Source organism: Grus americana, chromosome 16 (assembly GCF_028858705.1).
Source record: "Grus americana isolate bGruAme1 chromosome 16, bGruAme1.mat, whole genome shotgun sequence".
Classification (NCBI taxonomy): domain Eukaryota; kingdom Metazoa; phylum Chordata; class Aves; order Gruiformes; family Gruidae; genus Grus; species Grus americana.
In genome coordinates, this window is record NC_072867.1 from 8,885,243 (window position 1) to 8,900,412 (window position 15,170).

Below are 15,170 nucleotides of genomic sequence, written 5' to 3' on the forward strand. Positions count from 1 at the left end.
TTGATTTGTAATTATCTTTTCTCTTTGATGAGCCCACTCCTTTAATAATGGGCAATATCTCCTTTTCATATGTGAAATATTAGAAGAATGAAGAGACCAGGCATTTATCCCCACTGAGTCATAAATCAGCCACAGTTCTACTACTTGGTAAGTCCAAGGCACAGATTCCTACAGCAACATATGGATCCTTTGTTACAGTATCATTTTGCTCAGATATGTACTCTGGAGATGGGAGAACCAGTGTAAACAACAAAGCAAATATGCTTCAGTGGTAGACTGCACTGAAGCAGGGCCATTGAAATGGCAGGTGAAGCAAAGGACCCGTGTATGGATTTCACATCTAGAAAACACTACTCTGTACTAGTACATGATGGCCTTCCTGCATCGATACATTAGAGCTTCTCACTAAAGTCAATTTAGGCCTACCACTTTCTGCACAGCTGAGAGAAATAAAGAAAATGCTTAAAGAGCTATGGGGCAGTCATTGAGGAGAATGGTGAACACTGCAGTATGCTGAACTGATGGCTCCAAAAGAGGTGAACTCTATGTATTTGTATGGGAAGAGAGGCTGCACAGCCTCAAGGTACTACAGGGTAGCGTCCACAAGATAGCAATTCCCTTTCCCTTGATTAGTGTTATGCATTGATGGAATACCCTAAAATAGCTGAACAATGGTGGAAACAAAGATTCCACAGGGGGAAAGAAGTTGTAGGCTAGTGTCTCTCCTTCAGAAGATCTTTTTAACAGTCCTTAAAACTAACAACCTCTTCCTGTCCTGGCTGGGTTCATTCTCTGGCTTACCAGTTCTTCATGGAGGTATTGCTATGCTAGATACAAGTCTTCCCCACAGCACAACAACCTGTCACTATGCTTTATAAAATTAATCCAAAACTGAGGCTCTGTAGTGAAATTATCATATAAGTAAATCATAGGGAAAGCTTATGCAGAAATGTAAGAACTCAAAACCCTTGCTACTCAATTACCACTTTCAATGCTACCTAAAAATATTGAAGAAAAGTATTATCGCTGAGCACCCTGAGACCAGTTTGTTAAGATACCCACTGTTATGAATACTTGACCCTGCACTTCAGTATTTAAATCTTTTTAAGGTTCATAGCCCACCCTTCCCCCTTGAGGTATAATTTGACACACAGCCAAGAGGGAAGGCTCTTTAGAGCTTTAATAGCACAGAAACCCATTTGCAATTGCTCTTTTCATTTGTCCTCTACAAATCAGTCAAGGACCCAAGCTCTTGAATAAATACTGCTAAATTGGACTCTGGTATTACTACAATTGCTCAGGAGCAAGGCTACAGATGGAAATAATTCCCAAGGACTAAGGAACTTCAGAGCACCCCAGTAAAGAGACTGATAAAGAGAAGAGGAGAAAAATGTGGAGAGCCTCAAAGCGGTTTGTGCCTAGCATGTGCTGAGCCTGCCTCCTCCCTGGGCTAGCTAGTGGGGAGAGCTGGTAATGTTCCACAAATGTCTCACGTCTCCTCTGTTGCACTGCCTTTCATTTGCACATTCTTCTCTTCAGCGTGCGCAGCAAGAATGTTGCTGTAGAGTAAAGCAGAGAGCACCAGAGATGGCTCACCAGCATCACAGGAGCGTCCTCAACACTGCAGGTCATATGGGGAAGTAGCAAGAGAGAAGGCTATTGTGAGCAAATTCTTCCAAAGCTCAATTTCCCTTCTTCAACAGAGACAAGGAAAAGAGAAAGGTGGCAGGGACCACAAGGTCAAGCATCATCAGGTTCCATTAAAGTTCTCACTAATGTTCTTATTCAAGAGTCATTACTCTATTGCTTTGAAAAGAGAAGGTGTTTGTGCTATCAGTTTTGGTGGAAATTAGGACCATTCTACCCATCAGAAGAACATCATCATGAAAGCACCTCCAAATCAAATGAGGAACAAAACACAAACACTAGTTATTTTTTTAGGAGGAAGCTTGGTAGATTTAAACATATAAAGCATCATGGTTGTGACAGAAAAGGACTGGACTTAGAAACTCTTTTCTAATCAGTTCCAAACTGAGGTATCTATTTTACAATGCAGATGTGCAACTCTTTCCCATCAAGAGGTCACACATTCAAGAGAGGCACAGAGTTTAGTCCTGTATTACTTCAAAGCATCTCAATTTCAGTGTGATTGGTGATAGACAGTGAACATCCTAACGCATCTGTAGTTTACTGCACTTATCAGGCTTTTGAAAATACTTCCTAAGGTCTTCATCTACCAGGAGCCCAAGACTCTAAACATTCCAGTTTCTTCTGTGAGAGTTTTAACTCTTTTAGGACATGTTAAAGACACAGGCATTTATTATTGGTCTGTTCTACCAATCTACTCACTGATATTGCATCTAGTAGAATAAATATTTGCAACTACCCAGCAACACCTTCTGTAAAGCAAAGCATCTCAAACACTTGACAAGTATCAATTAAGTCTTGTTATGTAGAGATACTATTTTTCTCATTTTGTGGATCACGCCCTTCAATTTCTTAAAGAGGTGGAATAATTTCTGAGAATTTGTCTACAATAGGATTAGCATGAAGCTGTTGCAGTTGCTGTATCAGAAATCGCTGCAGAGCTGATAAGAGTAAGCCTCATAACCACACACATGGTATTTGTTTATTGTTTTGTAAATGTCACTTTCCATACTAGGGTAATACTCTACACATATGAGACAGCCTCATTAGAAACATTGCACTATAACTGATTAAAACCAGGAGAGATGGGGTCCAAAATGCAGGTTCCAGTAGGCAAGAAAGGCAACAGCTGAGATTAATTCCTTACTTAAGTCCCATGACTTGAACAGAATGCAAAGTGCAGCAATTATATTCAAATACAATGAATGCCATAATTATGACTTCAGAGACAAGTGGAAATATTTTGAGAAGCAGTAGTTCAATTAAAGCCATATTTAAAATACGGAGTACTAGACTTCACCTACTATAAAACAGTCTTAAGGGATTAACTACTTGTATTTTTAATTGTTTATGTTTAATATATGCTGTTTTGGAATTAAAGAAATAAAACCTCCTGTCAAACACACTACCATTAATAACTGCTACCATAAAGACATGAAACTGTTCTCTCTGAATCAAGGAGGAACTAGCGCCCAAGTGTTTTAAGGGACACTTCATTTTCCCCCAAAGACCTGTAACGCTGAGGTCTATACTTCTGGTGAATGCCAATGATTAATACTGACTTTAAAAATAACAGAGAACAAGCAATTAATCTTTTCCAGGTAATGTAATTTCCTCTGGGGTTATTGACAGAAGGAATTTAAACATTTATTCCTCAAGTCTAAAAACAATCAGGAAAAAAAATGCAGTTATTCCAGACAAAATTTGATGGGAAGACTGGTCATCTGTAAGTGAAAGGCCTTCCTTACACAATTTTCTTTTTTAGGATACAGAAAATGATGGTAGGAGAATGATACTTTATCTTTACAAGTTATGGGAGCAGAAAATCACAAGAGGCCAAAGTTATTTTCAGCTAATGTGGTATTTCTGAATGTGAGATTAACAACAGGTATTTCTGATTTAATTTGCTTTGGTTTAAAATCACTTCTCTGCACGCTAATACAGAACTTCATGACAGCCATAATTCCAAGGCTGTTCATAAGTACTAGCAGAAAATTCCACATAACCTGCCACTTTGAGCAGGGAGGACAGTATTTTTCAGTAATCTTTACCAAGTATTTCTACAAAACCAAAAATGGTAAGAAACCTCATTCCAAAAAGTTTAGGATCTAGTAGCCAGCTTGTAATTCTTTGTGTTTGGAACAGGCAGAGATGGTGATTCTTCTGTTTAAGCCAAAGCAAAAACTAATCACACATACCTTTCTGCCAGTATGCAAACTTTGATTTGAAATGATGCCCTATAAGGAGTATACTGAAATTTATGACAAGAAACAAAGCTTAGAAAGACATAACAAAAGATGGAATGAGTGTGAAGAGAGGAAAGGGATACACAGATTTGTTGTGCAGCTCTTTAAAGAAGAGAATAAACAGAAGTTTGAGAGAAACACTGAAGAAAGGACAGTCAGCAGCTGGACAAGAAAATCATGTAAAAATTATGTTGGATAGACCAAGCAAAGAAATGTCAAGGACTTTACAAGGGATCATGGAGAGAGAGGTATGAAGTATAAGTACAACAAATTATGCTTTTGCAATTGAGAGGACAGTTTGCATTACAGAAATCAAAATGAAGCACTGTCAGAAAGCAAAGAGCACCTGGGTTTAAGAAGACAAGACAAAAGCACAATGTTATACAACTACAACAACGAGGAAAAAAAACAAACGTGTAAGCCCACACAAAACCCCAAGGATCCTAATTAGAGAGAACAGGGCTGACCCATAGTTCTATTTTCTTTCATATATTCAGCCAACAAACTGCAGAGAATTCCAGCAGCTAGAATTGACAGTGACATTTTAAGTCAATGAGAATCTATTTTGCTCTTCCTCCCACAACACAAATGAATAGTAGTGCTAATGAAATTCTACTCCTATTACAAGTTGACAAACACAATCCTGCATTTATTCCTTCCAGCAAAATTTGCCTTTTAACAAACTCAAACTGTTCTGAAATACCCTCTGGTCACAGTATGACAAAATAAAATGCCACTCTCTCCTGCACTGCCATTCTTCCAATTAACTTGACTTCAGTGCACCAAGTTAAAAATTTTTTCTACTGTATTTTACACCTACAGTTTTGGATGAATCATATTAAAATTTATTATTTTAGTCACAGATTTTAGTACAGTCTGGTTATTTATTTCACATTTGATTGAATGTTTCTGACTGAGGATGGGCTTCTAATTCATTACACCAAAATAACTTGCTTTAAAAAAAAATTTAAAAAATCCATACACGCTTGTTTCCAATGCTGTGTTTTCCAAAATGCCAAGGAATTACATTATATGCAGAAATTAGCAAATGTTTACATAATAAAAAGAATTGATTGGATTTTGGACCAAGATTCAGAGTGTTATCTGTGCATATTATTATTCAGAAAAATGAGAGAAAATAGCCTTATGCCTTTCTTTTTTTTTCCTCAGAAAGGCTAGATAACCTTTTTCTATTTAATTCTGGTATACCAGGAAAGAAGCCCTTTATCTCTTGATCAGAAACATACAGAGAACTAATTCCATGTTTCTTTCAGGCAAAAAAGAAACAGCTATAGTATTTACCAAGCAAAAAAGGAAAAAAAAAAAAGAGGATAGTGTTATGCTGTGAGCTGTCTGTTCTCACAAGTTAAACAGAGCGTGATCAGCTCTCAACACACCAAATGCACTAGGTGATGCAGTAGTGTCCTCTCCTCCAGTTGTGTTATACAGAAAAAAGGCAAGAGTTTTCATATTTAAGCTGAGCTGTCAGGCTCAGACATTAGCATTAGCAATTAGCGAGTGCGAACAATTCCATGGCACATGTGCGTCTGCTTGACAAATTCCATTACGAGAAAAGACTTTTTTCCGGTCTCTAGTTTGTATGTAACTCTTTCCTTCCACCCCTGAAAAATTATGCACCCCGTTGAGTATAATCAGTAATTTGCTCAGCCTGAAAGTTGGCTGACATGACACATCTACTAGCAAGCTCTCTCAAATTTGAGAATTCACATTGGTATCTGTTGGGATTAAAGACAATAAATAAATACAGCATGTCAGCTTCAAAATCCAACTTGTTTTCTTTATTTAGCTTCTTTTAATACAAACTGAATGGTGTAAATATTGAAAGTGTCACCACTCTTTATTAAAATAAACAGCTTTTCTAGCCATTTTGTAAATAAATCCAGATGTGTACTATTCCATCCCTTGCTTCCACCACCATTCAGCCACACACTTCAAAGTATATTCTTCCAAATTCCTTTCTAGAGTTTGCCTTCATCTGAACATCAAGCATCAATGCCCCTAAGATGACTTCTCCCTGCTCTTGACTTAAATACTGTCTTCCTCAGGCCCCAAGCGAGATTTAGTAGATTTCAGTGGAGAGAATAAGGGTTAACAAATGAGGGTAATGCCACACTTCCCACCATGTTTCTAAGACTAAAGGATTCCCAGAATGCTCACCATTCAGTAAAGTGCTTTTTCCTTTCTTTATCTTGACTGTATGCACTTGCATGACAGCTTCACTGAAAAGGAAGGTGTTTTGGTCAAGTATTATCCACTTCACTGCGATCACATATACCAAATAAAACAGAACCTGACAATCAGGCAGCAGTAATTCCACTCACTTGAACTTATTGAAAAACTTAAGAAATGAACTCTTTGGTCCCTGAAAGTTAAGAAAGTATCAGCATGGAAAGAGAAGAAAAATTTTTGTCATTTGTTAAACAGTAGCAACTTTGTTTCCCAAAAATACCCATACACTTTTTCCACTATTACTGCTACAACTAACACAAGTTGTGGACTATGCCTTCTTACAAAAACACCATAAAAATATCTGCAACTTTCTCTACATAAAGGCAGTGAGTTTGTTTCCCCTCATGACATTCTTAACTCTGAAAAAAAACTCAAGCTGGCCTTCTCAGTTTTCAAAACTGTCCTTATCTTTACCTCTCTCAGATGAATGGAAAGTCCAGTGAACAGTGAAAGAATGTAAATTCACATCCTACCTTATTTCATAGTAACTTTCGCATATAGAAAGCATACAAAGCTACATGTATTTCCTTCCCTTTATCATTGTTGTCTTTACTTAGTAAAAGAAACTTTGTCCTCATCGTCTTTAGAGGATAGTTAGGCATGACCAGAGCTACCTAGGAACAGTTTATTAGTTTCAGGTTTTGGCACTACCTCCTTCAGGTCTACTTTCCACTCACAGGTAAGTCCTGGAATGGTAACTGCATTAACAATGCGGGGGGGGCGGGAAACAAGAAGGAATATATGCAGCTATGAGTCTCACCTTTGCAAAGGAAGCTCCTTTCCTAATCTGCCTCAATATATAGTTCAAATTTACTAACATCAGACAGATGTTAGTAAATCATGAATGAAAAATCATCCTCCCATGATCATCTGCTCCTCTGGTTCTAGAAGACATAATTCCCTTTTCCATTTTATTCCTTTGATTCAGTTGAGGACCATTATTGCTGGTATTTTGGACAGGAAAACATCAGCCTCTAATACTTTAAAAATAATTACCTCTTTCCTGTCCACTTTTATTTCTATGGAAGGTATTGCTCATGTTTATTTGAAACAATTACTGCTTTTTATTTAATACGTGACTATGTAAGAAGGTTCAGTGATAATGCTACAGCACAGAGATAGAATACCTGACAGGTCCAAGAGCAGTTAGGCATCCATAAAAGAGCTGAACCTGGCACATCAAGATCCATTATGTTTCAAATCTTAAATAGGATTTTCACAAACCTTCAGCTTCAGTGACTGGGAGAGAGACACCAGCCAGCCAAAGACAGAAATAAGTCAATGGATGAGTTGTATATATGTATTTCCACGTGCTGGCAGAAAGTGTTTACACAGCAATAGTATGCTTTTACAGTGGTTTAAGTCTGGAATAAATCAAATCAGCGGAGTTTTTCTTGGTTCAAAAATGAACACAATGTAGCATTTATCCTACAATGTCACTAGCACACAGAGATTATTATAGAAAGTCTGCGTTTGATAAGGCAGATCTGGGGCCCTAATATTAGTCTAACTGATCTATAATTTTTTTTTTTTTAATTAACAACCGAGTGCTACCAACACATATGGCACTTCCCAAAACTATAAGTAATAAGCTTAAATTACTAAACACAGAGACATGTTATGATGGTGTTAATCAAGTCCAATGCTCAGCAAAGTAAGTATTTTTCAGTTGATGTTTATTTGAAATTAAAACGTGTTCTAAGCCAGGACTCAAAGGAATGAGCTGGTATTCACCCCATACCACTGAATTGCTATAACATGAAACCGACTGTTTCATTACTTCAGAACTGATTGTAGAAAAGCATGATAAAGTCAATACTACAGTTGGAAGAGACCCTTTCCAAAGCGCTACAGCTATGTGAAAAAAGCCTCCATTGTCTGTAAACAGAGAGGGTGAATTAATCTCTGTTCTCCATTATATCAACAAGTAGAGTATTCCAAGTACAGACACCACACTCCCAACCTCACTTGGGGGTTTTTCTGCACTGTGCACTCCAGGCTTTCATCTGATATCACTTTTAACACTTCAGATTCATAATCCATCATCATCGGGTTTTATCAAACATATTCCCTGCAGGTTCAATGTTCAAGTCCCAAATAGCAGTGTGAGCTAAACATTTCACAGAACAGGAGAAACTGAGTCATCTCTACTGCAAGACTGTTCAAGAGGCATGAAGACACTATTAGTTAGCAAACACTAACATTCTATGCTCCTTTCACAAAACCTTAGTTGAAATGTTGAAGTCTCTGCTTTCTCTCCCTTCTGACCTTGATGACATGTGTGACAAGGCTGTTTTCAAACATATTTCCAAACTCAGCTCCATAAAAAAACTTCTTGAAAGATGTACTATTGCATTAACACATGCTGGAAAGCATCTAGCCTTTGTGCTGCCCCCTGTGTCTATAAATACCCAGAAAGTGACATGCAACTAACAAACCAAATCCAAACTTCCTCCAAGAATACTGAAAATTTTATCTTTGTCACCAAATAAAATGTTACTTCTTTGTGCCAAAATAACACCCCATACATGTATATAGTAAACCTTGAAAAAAATACCAGCAGACATTTTCAAAATGCCTAGTGCCCAGAGAAGAAATTCTTGAAACAAGAAGTGCTATGATCCATCACAGCATTATAAATTCAATCTTCTGTCATGCAGCTAGCTCACTGAGGTAACTATCAATTCTGATTCTCTACAGCTATCTTAAGAAGCAGCAGCACTTCAGGAAAGCGAAAGAATTACCATACAATAGGCTACAATTTAATTTGAAGGAGGAACATGCTAAAGATAATGTCAATGGAAGAATATGCTAATGATCATTTTAAAAAGATAAACATGCCCTCATATCCCCAATCAAAAATGCCTGAAATTCATCTTTGCAACGGTAGGTAGCAGTTGCAAGAAACAGTCTCCCTTTCTACTGATGTGGGCAATGCTAAAGCTGCAACAATTACTGGAATTCCAGTCAGGAAGGAGAGGAGGAACAAGGGATGCTTTTAGCTTCCAAGACATATCAGGACATATTTCCCTTCTGCTTCTGAATGCACCGTTTCAGGGAAGTAATCCCTGCCAGAACACTCATGGGACAATACATTTCCACAGTTGTTCAAGTGTAATCCTCCAGATGAAGGGAAAATTCAGCTTTAAACCTAAAACACAAAGGTGATTGTTTATTAGAGTTTAATGCTCTTGACATTACTATGGCACTATTTTAAGAGCCTATTTCAAAATTTAAGTCATCAGGTTTTTAACAGGAAGACCCTTTAAGTTGTACAAGGAAAAAAGTCTAGCAAAATTCTTATTGACAGTCTCCAACAAGTTTCTACTACAAAGTTGGCAAGTCAGTTTTGGAAGACTTCTTCCATGAACATCCCTGTTGAAGCAAACAGCACCAATTTATACACCATATATGGCTTTAAGGAAAAAAAAAACAAAACCAAAAAAACCAAAACCAAACAAAACCAATAATGTTTAATCATTGCTTACTGTAAAGCTTTTTCTAAAGCATAATCTGAAAGTTTACAGTGAAAGAATAATAGTGGAATTACAAGAAATCAAGAAAGTAGCAAAAGTCAAATAAAATTGCCTGTCCTCTTTTATAAAGGATATTTTAACACCTGAAGAAAGAAACAACAATTAAAAACAGTCACCATGGCATGGTGCAGCAGTTGAAAATGGTTGCATTGCAATTGCATCTGTATAACTTCTGCAATTTAAAGTTAACTGAAGAGGATAGGTTGCTGAGGGGGAGCATACTAAGGACCAGGTATTGTAAGATATTTCTAAGATAATGCTTTATATTTATTGTGTAATTCTTTTCATCATCTAAGTTTTCTTTATCTGCTTGGAAGGGGCTTTAATGGATCTAAATAAAAGGAGAAAATTTGTCTAACATTTATGTGTTGCCAATTCTATTAGATGTTGCTGTAAGAAATGTAAATCAAGAGATTGGGTCTTAAAGTTTTATTCACTGTAGTTTTAATAGACCATGCCAATACTACTCTAGTATTGCCACAGATGTCTCCAAGAACACTGAATGAATACTAAGAAGGCCTACCATGACTCTTGCTATGGAAGCACAGATTAAATCTTAAACTTTTAATCTCCCAAGTGGATCCACATGGGGAAATTCAGGACATCTTTAGGGAATATGACAGCTAAGACATCACAGACGAGTTACATTGTATGTTTAACTAGAATGGAAACATTCACAGTTAGATCTCAAGGATCAGAAGTTACGTGTTTGTTTTCAATCCTAACCTGCGTAAAGATGTATGACTCTTTTTGATAGGTGTACATTAGCATGTTTCCACATGCATATATTGTCTACAGATTATCAGTCTTTTCTATCTTTTTTCCCGAAAAGCATACAAATTTTGAATACTACTGCATTTTAGATGAAGCAAGTTTTCTCTGAGCCATTAAGTAGAAAGCAAGGTGGCACATAATGCAATATCATATATACTTCAGCTACGTAAAAAGTCCACTTTTAAGGCCAAACTTTTCCAGGCAATTCAATGAAATTCTACCTCAGACAGATAAGTACTTGTGCAAGACATTTTGCTAATAAGCAGGTCATACGTGCCACATCAAGAAATTGATTAACTGCACCCTACTAAAAAATGCCTGCCTGCTTTGATAATCGGTATTCCAGTAGTTCCGATGTTCCCTAAAGCAAATTATAATTTATTTAATCCTACCGGATCAAACCATAAAATATGACTTGCAGTAATACAACCCATCTCTTCCTAGTGCATAGGTAGCTGCACAGTGAACTAGAGGAAAGAAAATACCCACAGTCTGCTTTCTGGTGCACCATTCCTGCAGAGTACCAGGCTTGCTCTTGCTGCTGTCATCATTGTTAGGAGGAGACAAAGACATGTAAGGGCAACAACTTCCAACACCCTAGTAGCTTGCAACCCAGGCCTCACACAGGTTAACAGAAGGAGCTCAACTCAGCTGCCTGGACCACAGGATCATCAGTAAACCAAGACACGTCATAAGCAGCAGCAAGGCAAATTCCTCATGCTTTCAAACAAACAACCATTTTTACTTGGGAATTATAAAGTGATTCCAAATGAGGCTATCGGAAATATAAGAAATTAAATCCATGCATATTGCACATAAGAATCCAACCTTCCTTTTTAAAATCCATTCAACAACACTAAAGGCACCAGAATTGTGCTGATAATAATGAATGCAAAATTAGGACTTATCAGGAATTCTGGAAAGCTTGTATGATCATTAACTAAACATAATCACATAGAGGTAAATTCTCAGGCATACACCACAGAATAAGTCATCAGACTTAGTTTGTAAACTAATGTCATGCAAAGACAATAGTAAAAGTTCAAAATCACGATAAATAAACTTGGTGTCAGATAAAGCAGATAAAAATACTTTCCAAGAGCTATGTATGCAAAAAATCACTAATTAGCATCTACATATAATATACACTACATGGAAGGGAAGTTCCTTTCTAAAATTACTTAGCTCAGACTTGTTTATGCTGCAAATATTTATAAACCAAAATTTTATCTTTGGGTCATATCTTGCACTTCCTGGGTGTGACAAAGAATCAGACATGCCCAAGACTTAATTTTATAATAAGCTTTGCTACAAGCAATTTTTTTTTAAAATAGCTTACTCTCAAGAAATATCAAGCATATTAAGTAGGAGTTTGATTAATCTAGAGCAATCCATCAATTAAACAAGATTAATTGATCGTTCTTGATTGTTCCAGAAAAGATGGTAGAAGCCCAAAATAAGCAGACATTAATCTATAAGCAATGAAATGGAGGGGTGCGGGGGTGGGGTGTGTGGAATTAATTACAAGGAAAAAATGTTTATAACGGATAAAAAACACACATTCTGGATGGCTCAGGTCTGAAATCTAGCAGCTTGGAAAATGTTTCAAATCGAGACAACTCCATTTTGCAAATTACAATGAAAACTGACCATTTAAATCACACAATCACAGTTCTGGAAATATCTGTTTAGTATTAATTTCTGAAAAGGAAATTATTTTTCATGTTTCAGAAATAATTTCTGGGCAACCACTGGCTAGAAACTTTTATGCCAAATTCACTTGTAATAGTATCTTCCTGGAGGAAAAAAAAATAGTAGTTCTTAATGAAAGTTGTTGTATAGCAAATACAGTATCTTACTTTTTGAAATGTTCACCTTTGAAAAAAATAGTTAATTTTTTTCATAAATGACATCCATGAAAATGCCACTAATAATATTAAGCTTTTATTAAGAGTTGAGAACTAATACACAGTTTTGAAAACTTTACATCTATTCACAAAATTGCACGCTTTCTCTCTAATCTGCCCTGTTTAGATGACCAGTAATATCCGTCTTTGTAGAATTTAGGCCATGTCTAGCATTACTCCAATAAGTATACATCCTGCAATTCTCTTTCTTGCCTCATGAGAAGGCACTCTGTCTGTTTAGACCTATTCCTGCACACAATGTAATAAAACGCTCCAGGTGATATAAGCAAAATAATTACAGATAAACATTTTTTATGGTGCAATGATTTTCAGAGTGGTAGGTATTAAAAAAAAAAATCAATATGCTGGCATAATAGAAATGGTTAAAACATCTTTCTTCTACTTAGGAAATATCTTTTTTTTTTTATAATCAAGTACTACAATAGTTACTTAGTTTTCGTGTAACCCTAGCTGTAGCAGACTATTATAATTACAAATGTTTTTTGCAAGAAGAGGAAAAAGTCTTCATATTCAGACAGTATAATGTTACTCCCACTGAAAGCCACAGAAATTCTACTGCTGACCTCAGTGGGAGTAAGAGCGGTTCCAAATGGCTCCAACCTTTCAGATTTTCCAGCAAGACGCCTATTGCAAAAAAATGCAATTCTATTTTATCATTAAAAGCCATAAACCAATAACCAATCACAACAGACCTAAAATTGTTTTGGAAGTGAGCACTCTCAGCCAATGAGATGCACTTGTAAAGGAACTAACCAGCATTCTTCAGGGCTGACAAGCAATAAATTGAAAGCACCATCATTCTGAAAATGTATGGCACTCCTGATTAAGGGTGACATACTCTTTAAAATGAGTACAGAGCACACCTCACTTCTGAAACAAGCAAATCAGTCTTAGTCATGAACTCTGTAAAAAATATCTTTGGCAATGATATTACAATTACTACTGTTTCTTCAGCATAGAAGGAGCAGGAACATTTTTGAAGTTGTACATTCCTCTACTTCACAAATATGCCGCAGAATAATAACAGGCTGCTCATGTATCCACACACAGCATCTCATTTGATTGCCTGCTACTTTTTTCCTAATTTTGAACAAGTAGTGAGGCAGCAGAACAAAACATTTCTAAAAGGTCCAATTATAAGTTTTTCATAGAATCATAGAATGGTTTGGGTTGGAAGGGACCTTAAAGATCATCTAGTTCCAACCCCCCTGCCATGGGCAGGGACAAGTTTTTTTGTTTGGTTTTTTTGGGTTTTTGTTGTTGTTGTTGTTTGGTTTTTTTCAAAGTTTTATTGTTAGTTACATTATATGCAGTTAATTATTCTACATTTTGATTATACAGACATTTGTTTTTATATGGTGGTTGGCTATTCCAAGCAGATTAATTGAAACTCTTGCATATTTTAGCCATACTCAGTTCAATAGTCCTACTGTTTGGAAAAAAAAAAAAGGCCACTAAAGACTATTACTACAAAATGAATTTAGTCTTTCATTACTTTATTGTTGGCTACAGAATGACAATTGTGAGACTGGAACAGTAAATAGCAAGACGGATTAAATTAGTAACAATTTTGCCTTCTAGATTTCATAGACATGAACATGTGTAGTTAATAAAAGAAATAAAAATATATGTAAGGAAATTCTGACAACTCTTACCACCCTTTCAGGCAAGTTGTTAGGCCTCTTTCCTTGTTCATAAAGCACAACTCAATATTATGGATATCCCTGAAAAACAAAAGGGACAGATCAAACTCTAAACAGAAACTCTGTAACTAATGTGACTAATGGCTTGTTGACCTGAGTAACAGGACAACTCTATACACAGCTTCATAGCCCAAACACTTGACAAAACCGCGCTAGTTCAAAACAGCTAAGTCAAGACTTTCATCAGCCTCTAGAATTCCTGCTTCCTGAAATCAAAGTTCATGGTAGAAATTTCTTATCTGGTTTGAATGCTGTAGTATGCAGAAAAGTTTCTGAAATCTCTGGATCACAAAATCCAAAAACCATTTAAGTGTACAGTAACAAGAAGCAAAACAGCCAAGATGTTTCTCCTTATTCTCTCCTTACTTAAATATATTTTTTATGGATCATACGCTTGATTTCAATGACCTAACACTTGTCACGTACATAGAAGAATATTTTCCACAGAAGACATACATACTTGAAGTTACAAGGAAACTGGAGAATTTTTCAAGTCAAGTTAGCAATAATACAAACTGTTAATTCCTAGGGAACACAAAAACCGTCTTGGGCTACAAGTTGCCAAGTCTTGATCAACTGTTCTTTGTGTTTATTTTAATTCCAAAAAATCATTAATTTCCAACTGTTTTATCTGCCTTTGTTTCCAAGCTAGAAATATGTCTGATTCCATACATACACAACGCAAGTTGGAAGTCACACCTTCATCTAATGTTGAATACTAATAGCTAGCAGCATTGCAGCTACAAGAAAGGAGAGGATAAATTTTACTCTGACCTTAAAAATCTAAAAAACTTTAGATACCCAATTCCTCTACAGAATTTCTAAAGCTAAAAAAAGGAAGCAAGATACACGAATGGTAGTACCACAGAATTCTTGATTATCACTATATTTGGGCAAGACACAGAGGAATATATATATATATATATGCCCAAGCGTAGCTATACCCCTACAATGCCAAAACACCACTGGTCATTGGTCCTTCTACTGCTGGCTAGACTGGATTTGTAGGACAGTCACACTGACATATAGGGTATCCCCCTAACAGCAGTGATTTAAGTAACCAATGTCACAACTAGGGTTTGGTTT

At 36.4% G+C, this 15,170-nt stretch overlaps 1 protein-coding gene across 6 annotated transcripts in view; it reads right to left on the reverse strand.

Moving 5' to 3' along the window:
• The window catches only part of ARVCF (ARVCF delta catenin family member), a 287,124-nt gene that overhangs the window by 249,598 nt on the left and 22,356 nt on the right, over positions 1–15,170 (reverse strand). For all 6 annotated transcript variants that reach the window (XM_054844462.1, XM_054844463.1, XM_054844465.1 and 3 more), the window contains one exon: positions 14,037–14,105. The gene's annotated coding sequence lies outside the window, so the exon portion shown is untranslated. The remainder of the gene's footprint in view (positions 1–14,036; positions 14,106–15,170) is intronic.